Here is a 19,154-nt window from a genome sequence, read left to right on the forward strand (position 1 = left end):
TATGTAAAATAATGAGTGCGAGCAAGCGCTCGGTTAATATTAATGTAACCGGAAGATATCCATATTCGCTTACTCCGCAAGGGGTTGCTTGTTATGCTAAGTTTAACATTAAAGACGATAAAACTCTGAAAGAATTTTTGAGGACTCCGGATGAATACCAGGAACTTGTGATAAAAATGCTGGAAATGTACGTCAAGTCTGAAGAGTCCGCAAAATTGAGGTTTTGCAAAATACGGATAACTCTCAATCATCTGGTGGTGTTTTTGGAGCAGTATTATCCGAACAGGATCCATTTGAAAGAGTCTGGCCAGATCTAAACTTATCTCCACGGGCGAATGAGGAGCGATGACATAATTTCTCCCCAAGTATACATAATTTACATGCTGAGTTGTAAATTTTAATTTTCCTTTTCTTAGTATGATTTTTTGAGGTATCATATTCGGAGTAACACTCATATATTCCAAAGGGGGTACCGGCCAGATATGAATTTTACAAGTTATGAACCAAGCAACAGTAGGAATATGCCCAATTTTGGTGGTTTTGATCATGCTGGTCCATCCGGGAGTCATCAGCAACTCGATAATGTGCATCATGGGCTATCAACAGATTATAAATTGTAAGTTAAGAGATAAAGTTAATATATAATGTTGAGATGACTTTGAGAAACTCATTTTTTTTATTGTTGTGCAGTGAAAACGAGCAACATGAAGGTCTTGTCCTTACTTAGTTGCCGAAGATGATATATTTAATCAGGATCCACAGAGTCAGGAAGATGATAGTGACTATGATAACAATGCTGATGAGTCTGGAGATGAAACACCCTTCCTTGATGAGGGCGACGATGATGAGGAACGCGCTTTGCTGATGAGAATAAGAATGCGCAACCTGATTTGACGAGGGAACATGATGCCACTAATGAGCATGCTCCATATATGCAGACTCCACCTCCCGTTAGACCCAGAGTGTACGAGTCCCATGTGCACTTTCATTCAAGGAAGATTCCCTACCTTGATCAGTTGCCCAGTATGCCGGTTGTGGATGCCCTCACGAGGGGTCTTGATGATATTCGAACAGCAATGGGGATGAATCTAGATCAACGGTGCTGTAAAAAGATATGGGTTTTTTTTATAAAGCGCACCTTAGCAGGGCCGTGCGAATTTATAGCATAAAAGAGTGTCGTGAGATCGAGATTCATGAGTCATCTCCGGAAGTATATAAGGTTATTTCTCGTAGATGGTTTCAAGGTTGTAGATGGATGCTGCGTGCGAGAATGTTGAAAACAAATATGTGGATTGCGAAATACATTGGCAGTCACACTTGTGATACAGACACATTCAGTGGGAATCATTTTAACTTGAATGTTGACTTGATTTCTCTTGTCTTGATTCCGCACATTGAATCATCCATAAGGTACAAGATTAAAGACATGTATAACATATGTCCACCAAGTATATGGTTGTACCATTACCAAAAGAAAGGCATTTCTCGGGCGTAAACGTGCGTTTGAGATTATTTATGGTAATTGGGATAAGTCATTTGCCGCTCTAACCAGGTACACAGATGCTTTGCAACACTTTAACTCCAAGAATATTGTTGAATGAAAGCTTACGCGGAGTCCTGGAATACTAGAATTTATATTCAGATATGTGTTCAGGCGTTTTTGTGCATTATCGGCCGGTAATCTCCATGACGACACTCATGTCTATGGAAAGTTTGATATTAATATGTTGATTGCCGTTGCAGTAGATGCTAGTGGAAGCATATTTCCCCTTGCATTTTCTATTTGTGCCAATGAAAGTCAAAAGACTTGGACATGGTTTTTGAACCACTTGAAGGAGCACGTTGTCAGATAGCGTTCATGTATTTGTCTAATATCTGATCGACATGGTGAGATTTTAAGTTTTATCAGACTAGATGCATGGAAGGAACTGTATGCCTACCATTGTTACTGTGTTAGACACTTTAAGGCCAACTTCCAGCGGGCTCATCCGAACAAGAGCTTACATGATTTAATGTGGATAACTGTAACAGATCATCAAGAGTATAAATTCAGGAGGCGAATGGAATTGATTAGACAGGAAGACCCATGAGCTTATCGTTGGTTGATGCAACATGAGCTTGATAAGTGGATTTTGCATAAGGATGGTGGCATAAGATGGGGAATTTTGACTACAAACGTGTCAGAGTCTTTCAACGGATTGTTGAAGTTTACCCGTGGATTGCCTGTCACTGTCACTGCCATGGTGCGGATGTCATTCAAGCATATGGCAGAGAGATTTGTTGAAAGATCCCGAAGTGCATCGTCCTTGCTGGAAATGGGTGTTCAATTTATGCCACAGCCGACGAAACGACTTGAGAAATATAGGAAGCGAGCACAATGGCATACATATTTGCAATATTGCAACGAGCGAAATATTTTTGAAGTTCGCACTGGTTTGCATCAAAATTACGGTAATAATACCCACACCATCAATGAATCCAGAAGATTATGTTCATGTGGGAAATGGTCGATCTATCACTTGCCATGCTCACATACCATGAAGTGCTTTCAACATGCTGGTTTTGTTGCGATAAAGGTATATTGATAAAAAATATAGTGTTGTTGCATACATAAACACCTATAGTGGTCACTTCCCATTAGTAGGTGCTGAGCATTATTGGCCGTCGAAACCAATTAAAATGGTGTCTAACAAGGATCATGTGTGTCACCGATAAGTGTAAAAAAGAATGCGGATACGGAGCCAAATTGATATTGGTGATACCGTTTATGCGCGTAAATGTAGTATATGTTCCCAAATAGGACACGATCGCCGTAAATGTCCTTCAGTTGGTTTGGGAAGCGGTGGTAATTCAACTCCCGGTTGCAGTTCATCCAATGTGCCCAACTTTCAAGGATAAACATAATGATTTGTTATAGTAATTTTGTTGTGCTAAATGCCTGTAATGGTGTTGTTTGCAATATTTATGAAATAAAATTAAGTTTTCAATAGTCTTTAATCCAATTGACAATTAGCATTGAAGATTCAATACAACAACTAAATAGCTTAAAATAAATAAATAACGATTTTTATTCCCCATTATCGTCACTGTCTGGCACAATTTCATTGTCATTGTCTTCATCTTCTTCGTCAATGTCCTGTACACATATGTCCGGACCGAGAACATCATAATCTAGGCCCCAGTTGACACACATTTCTCGTATTTCATCGCTATCATCAGTAAGACCACTTGCTTGATTTCTACAACAATATGAGACTCCTACGTCCAACGTCTGCTGGTAGTCCCTCTCACTCGACAACTGTTGGAATACAAGATAATCAATGTGTCTAAGTAATTTTTCATTCTCTAATAAATCTCAATACTAATCCTCCGTTCCTTGAAGGTAGTTAAGATCATCCAGTGAATGAAAAATGGCTTGTGCCTTTTCCATCTGTAATATCTCCTTCATCAAATGCCGAATCACTTCTGGTTCATCTTTGTGCGTGTTTGTTTGGAATGTTGCAAACAATGCTTGTGGTACAACTAGCCCATGCCAATGGCATAGTACTTCATAATCACACCTTTTTGAGTAAAGGGGAACCCATTGTAGTTTTTCACCCCAAATTCGCATATCTTCAAGCTTTGTAGAATGCGCTTCCCCCTCAATAATGTACCCTGCAACTTTGAGATTAGTATGTATATTGATAGGATTATTTACCAAGGGACGTATAGCACCATACCACTTGTCATCCACCAAATCGGTATAGCAACCTAGCATGTTTTTTTCAAGGTAGGATCGATTGTGTTATGACGTGTTCCATGTGGATCTGTTGAACTACCTTCACCTTCTTGCCTCTTCTTAAACCACTTATTAAATTTTAGGGCATTTTTGAAATGGATGTCGTAATGGATTTTGAAAACCGGAATGTTGGTCAACTTAAAAAGAACTATATTGCACGAACTTGTACGTTAAACATAGCGCATCAATAATATGTATTATGTGTATTGTCATGTCGACCTGAAAAAACTACACGAACTTGTACCGTAAGAATCGTTAGCACGCAAAACATAATGCATCAATAATATGTGTTATGTGTATTGTCATGTCGGCCTAAAAAAGTTGTTGACCTGAAAAAGCTGAACGGACTTGTACCATAAAGAATCGTTAGAACGCGAAACATAATGCATCAATAATATGCATTATGTGTATTGTCATGTCGACCTGAAAAATCTGCACGAACTTGTACCGTAAAGAACCGTTAGCACGCGAAACATAACACATCAACAATGTGCGTTATGTGTATTGTCATGTCGACCTGAAAAAGCTATCAACCTGAAAAAGCCGCACGAACTTGTACCATAAAAAATAGTTAGCACGCAAAACATAACGCATCAACAATATGCGTTATGTGGCCTAAAATCACTCATAGCTGCCTACAAAAACCCCGTGCATTTTGCATTAGTATTTGCGGCTTGACCAAACGAAGAAAACAAGTTTCCATAAAATTTTCAAGTTCGAGCATTACGACATGTCTGGGCGTAATGACGTACCAAGGTGTTATTGTTGCAAATGTGCGATTTTGAATCCATGTTGGTCAAATTGCAATCTAGGTCGCAAACGTTGGACGTGTAAACAAGTTGTAAGTTGTTATTATTGAAAGTTATGTTGGTTAATAGATTATTTATAACATGTTAATTAATAGTCTTTTGTTGTCATCCTCATTTGTAGAACGAAAATCAATATGGTTTTGAAGAATCGTATGATGAACTCATTAATCAGGAATACTACAAATCATGTTTGCTGAACATTTGGAATTTGACCGGTGAGTACGAACTTCAGATCTTGAAACTCCATGAACAACTTGCGGCAGTGAAGGAGAAACTGAAAGAGGCGGAAGAAGAAAATAATCGGTTGGAAGAAAAAATTCAGTGGTTGAAGCAGAGAATAATGAACGATAGTGACTAAACAAACACATGGATGCGTTAAGTGTAGTTTTTTGTTTTTATGTTGTATGTGTCATGTATTATGCGTATTTTTTAACGAAGTTACATTTATGTTAATCTGTCTTATTTTTGTGTGTTTTAGTTTTAAACTTATAAATAACTCGAAAAATAAAAACACGTGTGCTTATTATGTAAAACATCAATAATTTTACTAGTAGATATTTAATGTCATATATACAAATCAAAATACATATTAATGAGTCTCACAGCATGTATGCTTTAAAGCATTAGTTGGCCTAAGGCGCTTACCATCCCTCCTAGCTACGCTAGCGGGATCATCCTAATCATGTCGCATCTTTATCTGAGGATGCATTGCAGCATGATCATCAGGAAGGCTAGAAGGTTCAGTAGAAGCGGCCATTGGGCCATCAGTGGAGGTAGTGCATCTAGAGCGATTAGTGGGATAGCTGGCTGGATCTGCATGAACCGCTCCCAGGCCCATACCTAATATTGATTGTGGACGTAAAATTTAAGTGATTTTGTACTATCTCTATTATAATCATGAAAAAAATTGATAATGTTTTCACCTGCAGTAGCGGAATAAAACCGTCGACGTCTCTCACGGTGCCATGGACGGCCGGCACAACTGCCTATAAAGGTAGGCTAGAACAGCTCCACCCCAGCTGTAAGTAGGTAACTCATCTAGCCGCTCTAGATGATGTAAAAATCACAAGCTAACTAGGTTTCTCGAAGTGTTCGGGAAAAGAATACCACCAAACATTAGCAGCAGCAAAAGTCTTGTCTGAGGCTCAATAGTCTTTACCAGTGAGTCATACGTGATCTCCGCATACAGCGCCACCAGATGCTGCCTAACGGGCGACAACTGCAATCGACTAGCACCGCTGATAGCAATCGGCTCTGGAGGCTGGAAACCGGTGAGCCTCTGCAACATATGTAGATAGTCCTCTCTCGTATAATCCCTAAGCGCCTGCGGGTAGCTGACAACCATACCATCAACGGGCAACCCGAATAGAACCTCCACATCCTCTAGCGTGATGGTAGCCTCGCCGATAGGTAGATAAAATGTGTGAATCGCCGGTCGCCACTGCTCTATCATAGCCGTGATCAGGTGTCACGACCCAAAATCCATTAATGGCCGTGATAGCGCAGGACACCTCGGTCAGGCAAGCCAACATTAAGTAATTAATTAAATTCTCATTTTAGTATTTTTGAAATCGTTTCTTTTCCTTACATTTAAACAATAAATATTGAATTTCAGTGAATAAATAATGATGTCTTTAACAAACTCAAATATTGAAGAATCGCATAGTCATCCCAGAACCCGGTGTCACAAGTGTATGAGCAATTTCTAGGAAATAAGGTACAATACGATAACTGTCCGGAATACAATTGGACAGAAGAGATATACAATACTCTGAAAGAGATATTGCTAGCTGCGGGTCGTCTCGAGAGATGCAACTCACCTAAGTCTCCGTATTAACCATGCCGCTGCGCTCAACGAGGACACTAGACGTACATGTGCCTATGCAACAAAAATGCACATCAAGTGTAGTATGAGTACGAAAACAACGCGTACCCAGTAAGTATCCCGTCTAATCTCAAAGAAGTAGTGACGAGAGGTCGACTTCGACACTTGCTGGTGGTCCCATAATATAATAAGTCGTGGATTTATCAAAAACGGCAGTAAACTCAAGGATATCATGAAGCAAGTAAACAATCCTCTTAATAATAAAAGATTTCCAAATTCATATTTCATCATTTATCAATTTATCTCAGACTAGGGAGGCAATATCATTATTTATAAACATCAAGGCAAGCAATATAAGCATGCGCAAATCATGCTGTGGTCGTATGGACCGATCCAACAATATTTAAACTGTGCACTGCCAGAGGGTCGAATGGCGCGAACCATAGATGCATCTATTACCCCGCTCGCGAATCATACATGCGATGCGGTCAAATATAAATAAAGGATCACCCCGCTCGCGAATCATACATGCGACACAGGTATACATAGAAACACACATTCTAACAGTCAATCAAAACTTCATCAGGGAAACAATTATTCAAGGAGGTGTCAATTCCTCTTTTACAAGTCAAGAAAATGAAGTTTAACTCTTTTAGAAAATTATTTACCACTTCGATATGATTTAAGCAATTTAAACTGTCAATAAAGTTACAATTATTCCAAGTAAAGCATGCTTTTGGGTCCTAGACTACCCGGGCTTAAGCATAGTGGCTACGCACGGATTCTCCTCACCTCGTGCATATGTAGCCCCCACAAATAGAAGCACATATCCAATTAATTTTCCTATGGGGACAATTCCCTCTTACAAGGTTAGAAAAGAGACTTACCTCGCTCCGAAGTTCCAAAACCGGCTCCCAAGCCCTTCCTACGACTCAACCCGATGCCTAACGCTCCAAAACTAGTCAATAATTGAGCAAACCCATAAATATATACTCAAACACTCATAACAATTCAATTTATATCGATTCCCAACTCCGCTCGAAAAGTTGACAAAATTGCCCTCGGGCCCACATGCCCGTATTCCGAAATTTTTCGAAGATAAAGTTTACCCATAACCTTACGGGCTCAAATATATAATTTACTCTCAATTTCATGCCCAAATTCATGGTAAAAATCCAAAATATAAATTTTTAGGTCTTCTACCAAAAACCCATAATTTTTCCTAATTTAATGCTTGAATCCATAATAAAACTATGTATTTAACTTACAAGAGGTGGAATTAACTTACCTCAAGCTTGATGATGAAATCCCCCCTCTTCAAGGCTCCAAATTGCCCAACCAATGTGAAAATATGAGGAAATGAGCCAAAACTCGATTTTTATAAAGCACACTGCTAGCCCCGATTCTCGCACATGCGGTCACTTAACCGCTTCTGCGGTTCCGTAGGTGCGGTGCCAATTCTGCTTCTGCGGAAAAGCCTCCAGGTGCCCCAGTCCGCATCTGTGCAGCCCAGACAGCATATGCGATCAAGCAGGTGCAGAAATTCCTTCGCACCTGCGGCCTCAACCCTTCACTCCTAGCCGCTTCTGCGGTTCACCTCCTCGCTTCTGTGGGTCTGCTTCCGCGGGGCATCTTCTGTGATGAAGCTTCCGAAGAAACAGTTACACCAGCAACCAGAACCCCTCTTCAGCTCCCCCATCAAGTCCAAATCGACCCGTTCACCATCCGGAATCCACCCGAGGCCCTCGAGACCTTAACCAATTATACTAACATGTCCCATTACATGACGCGGACCTTCTCGAGGCCTAAAATCAGATCAAACAATGCTAAAACCATGAATCACCCTCCAATTCAAGCTTAATGAACTTTAGAATTTCAAACTTCTACATTCGATGCCGAAACCTATCAAATCTCGTCCGATTGACCTCAAATTTTGCACACAAGTCATTTTCGACATTACGGACTTACTCCAACTTCCGAAATCGGATTCCGACCCCGATATCAAAAGTCCACTCCGGGTCAAACTTCTCAAAAACCTTCAAATATATAACTTTAGCCAAATGACTCCAAAATGACCTACAGACCTCCAAATCCACTTCCGAACGCGCCCTCAATACCAGTGTCACCATATGGAGCTATTCCCAGACTCGGAATCCCAAACGGACATCGATAACACTGAAATGCACTGCAACCCAAATTTATGAAATTCTTCCAAAATACTAACTTCCACAATAGGCGCCGAAACGCTCCCGGGTCATCCAAAACCCTATCCGGACATATGCCCAAGTCCGAAATCATCGTACGAACCTGATGGAAACTTCAAATCCCGATTCCGAGGTCATTTACCCAAGATCCAATCTTAATCAATTCTTGCAACTTAAAGCTTTCGAAATGAGAATTTTCTTTCCAAATCAACTCCGAACTTCCCGAAATTCGATTCCACCCATGCGCGCAAGTCATAATACCTGAAGTGAAGCTGCTCATGGTCTCAAATAGCTGAACGACACGCTAGAGCTCAAAACGACCGGTTGGGTCGTTACATTTTCTCCCACTTAAACATACGTTTGTCCTCGAACGTGCTAATAACTGCACTGGAGTCGTCTGAAATCACTGTTCACCACCTCGTGCACCTACCCGTACTACCACAACTCAGTTGAGCACATTAGCTCGAGCAAATATGAAGTTATTCTCTTTTATTCAAGTAGATAAGCTTAGAACCCAATTCCAACACTCGAAATTCTCTGCTAGGCCTGCTTTTAACCTACGAACACCGTATCAATCACTACACGATGCACCGATACTTGTTTGCATACCTTTGCTGAATTCACACTTTGCACTACATAACTCTGTTGACCATAATAACATCCTCTGATAACGATAGCCGAAATTCCATGAATCTGATGCTCCGACACACCTCATGACATATATGTCTTATCCTAACTTTTACACTACCGCCAAGACAGAAGAGATGTTGTAGAAATACATAACCAACTGCCGAGTCAACAAATCGTTGAGTCTATACTCTTGACAAGAATCATTACCTCATTCTGAACCAAATAATGGTATTTGCTCTTTAATATACTTCATATAATTTGATCGCGCTGATCCTATATCCAACAATCGTCTCACCCAGTATAAGCTGCTCAGGCAATAAGCCACCCCAGACATGACCAAAAGTCTCTAATGATGCCAAAGTGTGCCGATAGGCCACAAACTTGAACGTAATACATAAGGAAATCGAACTCTGGAAGGAACTACTCAACCCACGAAACTAATTAGACAACCAAAAAGGTGTCATGAACCTTCCTCAGAAAATGGCAAACAAAACACACAAAATAGAATATAAGGGACTATACTCAACATCACACTGTTGCGGCGTGCAACCCGATCCAAACAACATACCCGTGGAGGCGTTCCACCCGATCCACACATAAAATTCACATAAGGAGATACATACCGAGCTAAAATGCTCATTACTACAAAATACCGAATATCGGTCACAAGCACGCTAAGTGCATAATACCATCCCTGGGGAGACATATATCGCCATAAGCTACAATACTCAAGCACAACTGAGGTGCGATATATGATCTGAATCTCAAGAGCCATCCTGCTCACATAACACCATCGCTATGCGGAACCTCAAAACATAAGGAAATTATCAAGCCGTTTCACAACTCACACGACACAATATAGTATTACATGAAATAGCCGATGATGAAATAACATCCAACGTTCGAATACTCCTCCATAAGGAGTGCTATGCTGAAACGAACACATCTGGCCTGATATAGATCCCATATTCATATTTAAATTCACTCACCGACCTCAAGCCGATTCTGATCGCACCGTACTAGGCTATTAACCTTTCACTAGTCCCTAATAACCCCCTTTTCCCATAGCTCACAAGAACAACCCTCTTATCCGGAGTTAACCTCCACAGTCCACAACCCAATAAACCGAGTGCCCTCCAGGAATAAATTCTCAAATTAGTGATATTACCAAAATCTTCACACTTGGTTTTTATCTTCAATCAATCAAGTGACTACATGTCACACTTATACAATCCTCCCGTGAGGTACGCTCGTACAATGCACTAGATAACAAGTCTGCACATCCATACCACCGGTCATACTAATGTTGTAAATCATATCAAGAATCCGTAGCCAAGATGCAAAGCCTCTTTCACAGAACACTGATCTCACGTGACGCTGAAGAAAATACCAGCTTACTCTAAACATTCAAATCCCTTTCCTGCTCATTCGAGCTCGTGACATTCATGTCAACACCAAACCACAACCTTGATCCTCACTTTCAAATTTGATACCGCCCACTGCACCTAGCATGACAATATGCGATAGCACAAGAATTTCACCATAACTCCTGAACCACTAATAGGTGAACACTTCATCACATATAAACTTTTTACTTAATTCATTCCAAGAGGACCATAATTCTCATAACCGTAGAACATTCAAATCCTTAAGCAGTGATCTAAACCACCATAACCTTTCCGGGATCCGCCTACACATACTAGGCCATAATACTTGAATACTTCCAAATAGAATCAATTAAGGCGGGCGTCAAACCTCGCACGTACCGCCCAAATCACATGCATAACTTAATCACGTTGAAGGAACTGATCACGACCTCCATTATGCCAATTCAACCATGGCTAACCAATGTAACTTCTTCTAATTCATCCTTATCTTGCCTTAGAGATAACAATAGCTCTATTCCTCGCATCACCAACCTAAATCCGCACTCATCTTGAGTGACCCCATTCCACGATACCACATTGTCTCCAAACCCATGAACCGTTTCATACCCTCCTTGCACGTACATCACATCTTCAACTGATACGCCCATTCTGATAATTCCTATATGAATCCGAAGTCATTTTCTCTTTCTCCTCCAATTGCTACACTGCAAGTCAAAAATATCATAGAACATTCCAAGCCTCTTATCAATATCCGCTGTAAAAGCTCGACTCTTAACCATACCACGAGCTTGAAATCCTTAGACACCGCATTTTTAACCTTCGAATTCACTAGGACCATTGTTGAGAGTCACCCACCCTGGCTTGGTACCGAATATAATCAACTCCAAGGCTCCGCTGGCACATGAATACCCATCTCAATGAAGCACCCGACTGAATCACTTCCTTTGTAAATTACCTCTGTACGAAGCATAAATTCTGAATCTTCCCAAAGCCTAAACATGAGTCAATAAGGCCAACTATAGCACACCTTTATCAATTCCTTTGCTCGAATTACCACTTATGTTCTTTTCCCTTAGCTATAATAACTCACCAATACGCCGATAACCCGAACCTCACAAGTAGATAACCATGCAACATAATCGTAGGCGGTGGGACTCTCCCACTTAGCTTGGAGCCACTTATTACATAACTCTGGGACCCACCAAGATTCTTCCTTCATTATTGACATGATCTTACACAACCAATCCGCCAAATTTCTCAAAATCCTTCTGTTAGCATTTCATGAACACTCTGAATCTCTAGCAACATTCACATATTCGACTTCTTACTGGATAGTCAGTAAAATTCTTCGTAACAGCTCCGTCAACATCACGCCGCCGCTAACCTTCTCACAGAAGATAACCCACCCGTGGAAATTAAATGCCGACATCTCTCAACGACGCTGCACTGCACAATTACTACGAAATCAGTAACCCATCTTGAGCCCATGCTCATTCACGAGCTGTACAAGTCCATTTATTCCTCACGGACATCAACCAAATGTGCGACAATATCCTCCAATTCAAAGTCATGTTGTATCCTTCTTCATATCAAGCAACTCCTTTCTATTGCATCCAATCTCCTGTAGTAAAATAGCCAATATTTCAAATTAAGCCCGTAAACCCAATCACCGTCCATCGAAGTTCCCAAATCATTCCCAACTTTCCTCAAGGTGTGTAGTTATCCTGCCACTAAATCCCTATGCTACTCTGCCACTCTCCCACTTTGGTCAAACTCACTCCATTAAGAAACTACCCGGCTTTAGCTTCTTACGCCTGGCCTTCTAGAAATTTAACCATCACCTGAAACTTCCCACATGTCCTTCCTCATCCTTTGCTGTTCAGCTGATGCCTTAAATCAAAATCTATCTCGGTAGCACTTGAACCAATAGATTGGTACTAACTTAAAGCCTTTCCGAAGATCATCTTTCTCAAGCCGTCAACATTAGAAACACCGATTCAATCCTGAACTACCACCCCCGCGATCTTTAACAGCCGCTTCTTTAATACTATCTCATAATATCCTGCCCCAAAGGCGAATTGTTGAGGCTCATAACACCGACAAACTTAACACATTCAATCAAGGACGACAATACCTCATCACAGATGAAAATTACACTAGACTCGAAAATACCAAGTCTCGTTACTCCATCAACCCAAACCTGAACATTTATATTCTGGTTGCCTTTCCTCCACTGAAAATAAAATACCGAATCTCTGAATCATGCTTTGAGTAGACCTCCTTTCAAGCCATTAATTATTTCAATGCATAGACAAACACTCTACCATTACACCAATATTGTGCGATAACAACGCACGAATCGTAATAACAATTAATGCCAAATCTCAAAACCTTAGGTAATACTGATACCGATCTGAAATGACAAAACGACCTTCCGCAAGGCGACGACAATAGCCCGATCAAATACACGGGGAGGAACATCCCGCACCACATCTGTAGTACCATTACGTTTTCTCCATTCCCGATATATAATAAGCGCTTTGCGTCGCATAAGATTGAGTAGGAAAGAAACAAAGGCATAAGCCTCAAAGGAATCAAATCACACGATGAGGAATCAAGAAGGGAAGTGCTCCTAATAGTCTGGTAGCCTCTCGAAGATAAGTATAGACGTCTCTGTACCGATCCGCAAGACTCAACTAGACTTGCTCATGACTCGTGAGACCTAAGGGAACCTAGTGCTCTGATACCATGTTGTCACGACCCAAAATCCATTAAAGGTCGTGATGGCGGCGGACACCTCGGTCAGGCAAGCCAACATTTAATTAATTAAATTCTCATTTTAGTTTTTTGAAATCATTTCTTTTCCTTACATTTAAATAATAAATAATGAATTTCATTGAATAAATAATGATGTCTTTAACAAACTCAAATATTGAATAATCCCATAGTCATCCGATGCCTTTAAGAAAGGAGACTTACCTCGCTCCGAAGTTCCAAAACTGGCTCCCATGCCCTTCCGACGACTCAACCCGATGCCCAACGCTCCAAAACTAGTCAATAATTGAGAAAACCCATAAATATATACTCAGACACTCATAACAATTCACTTTATATCAATTCCCAACTCCGCTCGAAAAGTTGACAAAATCGCCCTCGGGCCCACGTGCCCGTATTCCAAAAAGTTTTCGAAGATAAAGTTTACCCATAACCTTACGGGCTCAAATATATAATTTACTCTCAATTTCATGCCCAAATTCGTGGTAAAAATCCAAAATATAAATTTCTAGGTCTTCTACCAAAAACCCACAATTTCTCCTAATTTCATGCTTGATTCCATAATAAAACCATGTATTTAACTTACAAGAAGTGGAATTAACTTACCTCAAGCTTGATGATGAAATCCCCCCTCTTCAAGGCTCCAAATCGCCCAACCAAAGTGAAAATATGAGGAAATGAGCCAAAACTTGATTTTTATGAAACACACTGCCAGCTCCGATTCTCGCACCTGCGGTCACTTGACCGCTTCTGCGGTTCCGCAGGTGCGGCGCCAATTTTGCTTTTGCGGGAAAGCCTCCAGGTTCCCCAGTCCGCTTCTGCGCAGCCTAGATCGCATCTGCGATCACGCAGGTGCGGAAATTCATTTGCACCTGCGGCCTCAACCCCTTCACTCCTAGCCGCTTCTGCAGTTCACTTCTTCGCTTCTGCGGAGCCGCTTCTGCGATGAAGCTTCCGCAGATTCGGTTACACCAGCAACCAGAACCCCCCTTCAGCTCCTCCTTCAAGCCCAAATCGACCCGTTCGCCATCCAAAATCCACCCGAGGCCCTCGCAACCTCAACCAATTCTACCAACATGTCCCATAACATGATGCGGACCTGCTAGAGGCCTCAAATCACATCAAACAACACTAAAACCATGAATCTCCCTCCAATTCAAGCTTAATGAACTTTAGAATTTTAAACTTCTACATTCGATGCTAAAACCTATCAAATCTCGTCAGATTGACCTCAAATTTTGCACACAAGTGCTATTCGACATTACGGACCTACTCCAACTTCCAGAATCGGATTCCGACACCGATATAAAAAATTCCACTCCCGGTAAAACTTCTCAAAAACCTTCAAATTTCTAACTTTAGCCAAATGACTCCAAAATGACCTACGGACCTCCAAATCCACTTCCGGACGCGCCCCCAATGCCAATATCACCATACGGAGCTATTCCCAGACTCAGAATCCCAAACGGACATCGATAACATTGAAATGCACTTCAACCCAAACTTATGAAGTTCTTCCAAAATGCTAACTTACACAATAGGCGCCGAAACGCTCTCGGGTCATCCAAAACCCGATCCGGACATACGCACAAGTCCAAAATTATCATACAAACCTGCTGGAACCTTCAAATCCCGATTCTGAGGTCGTTTACCAAAAAATCCAATCTTAGTCAATTCTTGCAACTTAAAGCTTTCGAAATGAATTTTCTTTTCAAATCAACTCGTTGATTCCAACGCAAGTCATAATACCTGAAGTGAAGCTGCTCATGATCTCAAAGCACTAAACGACGTGCTAGAGCTCAAAATGACAGATAGAGTCGTTACATCAGGGGTTAGTCGAACTGCAAGTGACCGATCTCTATAATCCAGTAAAACCCCGTCCGCTTAAGGCTTGTAACTGTACAGGGAAAAAGTAGGTGGTCCCTAATGAATTCCCAAATGTTGTCTATATGTATGGGTGTGTCACGACCCAATTTCCAAATCCGGTCGTGATGGCGCCTCTCGTGAAGATAAGGCCAGCCAACTAACCCAAATCGTCTCTTTAACAATTTTTAAACATAAATGAATAGATAAATACAGCTTAACGATAATAATAACCAGTATTTACAACCCAACACAACCCGACCGGGGTGTCACAAGTCACGAGCATCTAGAGAACCTGAACACAACTACAGGGCCAATAATGTACAAAAATAAATTCTGGAATTCTAAAAACAACGTCCGGTGCCGCGAACGCTGGCGGTCACCTTGCTTAGCTACAATAGTAATACCTTCAACCAGCTAATAACCCGCTGCCGGGTGAGCAATACCTGCAACTGCACGCGAGGTGCAAGGAGTAAAGTGAGTACTCCAACTCAGTGAGCAATAAAAGTAAATAACAACTAAACGGTAAGAAATCACGTAAAGGCACTCCATCATGCTATATACGACGGTGCAAATCTTTGAGAAAACAGTAAAACCGTGAAAATCCTTTAGAAAATATCTGGGCTCAGCTAAACCTCTTTTGAAAATATCCTTTCCAACAGTTAAGCAAATGAATGCGTAATCAGATAGTGCAAGTCAACACATAAGTCAGCCCCTCGGGCACAACACTCCACCAACAAATAACACCAGGGTTTCTGGTAAACAGTGCAAGAAGTAGCATGGATGCCAATGATATGAGAGTGCTGAATGTCATGACACGTAGTACAAACAGGAACCAATGCATGAATGCAATGCAATGCACATGACCGCTGCGGCGTGCAGCCCGATCCATTTGGGTACCCGCGCTCACTGTGGGGGTTCAGACTCCAGAGGGGCTCCTACAACCCAAGAGCAATATCAATATAACACCGCTGCGGCGTGCAGCCCGAGCCATCCATATATCCAGAAATCACTATAACACTGCTGCGGCGCGCAGCCCGATCCATGCTCAGTCCAGAAATGCACATAAACCACTTGGGCAGTATTAAAATGATAGTTCTCAGCTCAAAACGTCAATAAAATATTGTTTAAGTTTTCAAATCTTAGAAAGAATGGCTGAGTTTGCAAAACAGTATTAAAACCCTGGACCGAGATCAAATAACATGCAAAGTAATGCAAAAACAGTGATATCAATCCCTGAAGGATTCAAATAATCGGCACGAAGCCCAAAACATGGCAATCAGCCCAACTCATGATGATAACAAGTAGTTTCAGTCAAATACGCGGTAAAAATCAACAACCGGGACGGACCAAGTCACAATCCCCAACGATGCTCTACCCCACGCTCATATCCGGCGTGCAAGTCACCTCAATACGGCACTATGATGTGCAAATCCGGGGTTTCAAACCCTCAGGATATCATTTACAGGTATTACTCACCTTGAACCGATGAAATCTCTAGCCCGCGACGCCTTTGCTCTTCAAATCGGCCTCCACGCGCGTCGAATCTATCCAAAATCAGAGCGAATACATCACAATATGCTAAGGAAACAATACCCAATCGAAACAATCGAGAAATAGCAAAAATCTCGAAACTAGCAAAACCCGAGCCCCGGGCCCACTTCTCAAAAAATTACAAAACTCACATTACCGAATTCCTCGTCTCGCCACGAGTACATACATATCAAGAACTCCCAAATCCGAGCTCAAATGACCTATCAAATCCCCATTTGAAATATCAAACACTCAAGCCCTAGTTCATCAATTTTAGGCTTAATTTCCATGAATTTCTAGACAAATTTCACAATATAATCATGTTTTAAGTTCAAAAATCTTACCTCCAATCGATTCCCCTTGAATCCCTCTTTAATCTCCACCAAGAAGCTCTCAAAATGATCAACCATGGAGGAAAAATGATCCAAAATCGCGGAAATGAGCTTTTAAAACATTCTGCCCAGCTCTATATTTTCCTTCTATGCGATCGCGGCCTCATGCACGCGATCGCGATGAGAAAATTTCCAAACTCCCAAAAATGTTCTATGCGAACGCGACAAAGTCCATGCGATCGCAGTGACCTTTTTTTCCCAACCTTATGCGATCGCGCCAAAACTTATGCGATCGCGAAGGGCAATTCGCCAGCCCCAATTTTCCTTCTACGCGATCGCGGAAANAGGAACACATCCGAAAAAGTCCCTCAACACTGAAACTGAATCAAGGGTAGAAACCTCTGCACTGACATCCATCACGAAGGCCCTATTAAGAAAAGCAATCCCTCCCAGCCGTCCGCTGCATCTTTGAAATATATCCACTCCGTAAGAACATAATCCAATGCACCTCGCCACTCAACCCGTGGCATTTCCGACATAGCCCGTAGCACAATAGTCTAGAATAACCCCACACTAAGACAACCAGTCTGAATTTCAATACCACATCCAAAATCTAACATATCAGCAAATAAAGATCCACTCTAGCCTCCAAATCCTAATTGCCGCTAAACGGTGCCGAATACACACGATCCACAACCACGACATAGACTGTATCTAAGAACTCCCAGTCTCCAACTCCATGTAACACACGAATCACTATACCTGATCCCACATTCCGCCGTATGAATACATATCACACATCAAGTACCCATTCATTCCACGAAAGATATTCTAAAATTTCCCTGTGCCATCAACAAGCTCAAATATCAACAGTCGATCCAACAAGAAAATGCCGCAATACCACCGAAGTATTATCAGTTTACATCACCTTCCCCTTTTACTGAACATATACCCCCGTCAAATCACTAGAATAACAATACCATTTTCCTTAATCATCTGAAGATCGATTCTTAAATCACCTGCAGCTGCCCGTGCTGCTTAAGAATTTAATGACTTTCCATTCTGAACTGAACCAAAACCTTACACACAATCCTCCACAACATATCGCATATACCATACCACACTAGGATAACATGAGAAATCCATCTCCCTTTTTCCTGACCACAAACATCTACGTACCCAACTAGTCGAGAACTCTCCATTGATCCCATCTAGAAGAAAATCACTACACATCCCATTCTTCGCATGCCTAGACAATATATGCGTCTCCAAACCACGATAAAACTCATCAAAAACTCTCTCCCCAATTCCATTGCACAAGCTAAACTGCCAGGACTGAATCCTTCTACCTGAACCAACCTAAGAAAACTGTCAAAACTCAAGAGCTTCGCTGCACAACACTTGTAAAAACTCATTACCTCGAACACATACGAAGAATTAATCATATCTTTACCATACCGATTCGGTCTACTATCAAACTATTCCATCTATCTAATTTCCCCTTCTGTTTCATCATCAACTTGATATTTCTCCCCCGTCGTAGCATCACAACACCTCATCCCAGGCTTACCACACGAGACTCGAACATAAGACCACACTGACTATGACCCTTAGGCCACTGAATACTCTCTCAACCGTTCCCAAAAATACCACAATTCTAAAATACCCTACTCTGAAGAATTTCCTGCGAATCTAAGTCCGCTACCTTTACTTTCCAGATACTGATACATAGAATCCCATAATTAACATAAAAATACCTCAAGTCTTGACCTTTTCTAATGAAAACACTGTCTTTCACATACACAACCTTAAAACACCTAAGTGCTACATATAGAATCTTGAACTCATTAAAACCATTCTCAAGAGTCATCCACTCTTATACAAACTGCAAATTACCTGACTTAACGAACAAAACCACTCGTGCCTTATTAGCACTCTAACACCACAGGATATGATCTCATTCCAGTACAAACGAACATCTTCCTTCTCTATACACTGAGCATCCTTTATCAACGAC

This window comes from Nicotiana attenuata, chromosome 7, assembly GCF_001879085.1.
Source record: "Nicotiana attenuata strain UT chromosome 7, NIATTr2, whole genome shotgun sequence".
Taxonomy (NCBI): domain Eukaryota; kingdom Viridiplantae; phylum Streptophyta; class Magnoliopsida; order Solanales; family Solanaceae; genus Nicotiana; species Nicotiana attenuata.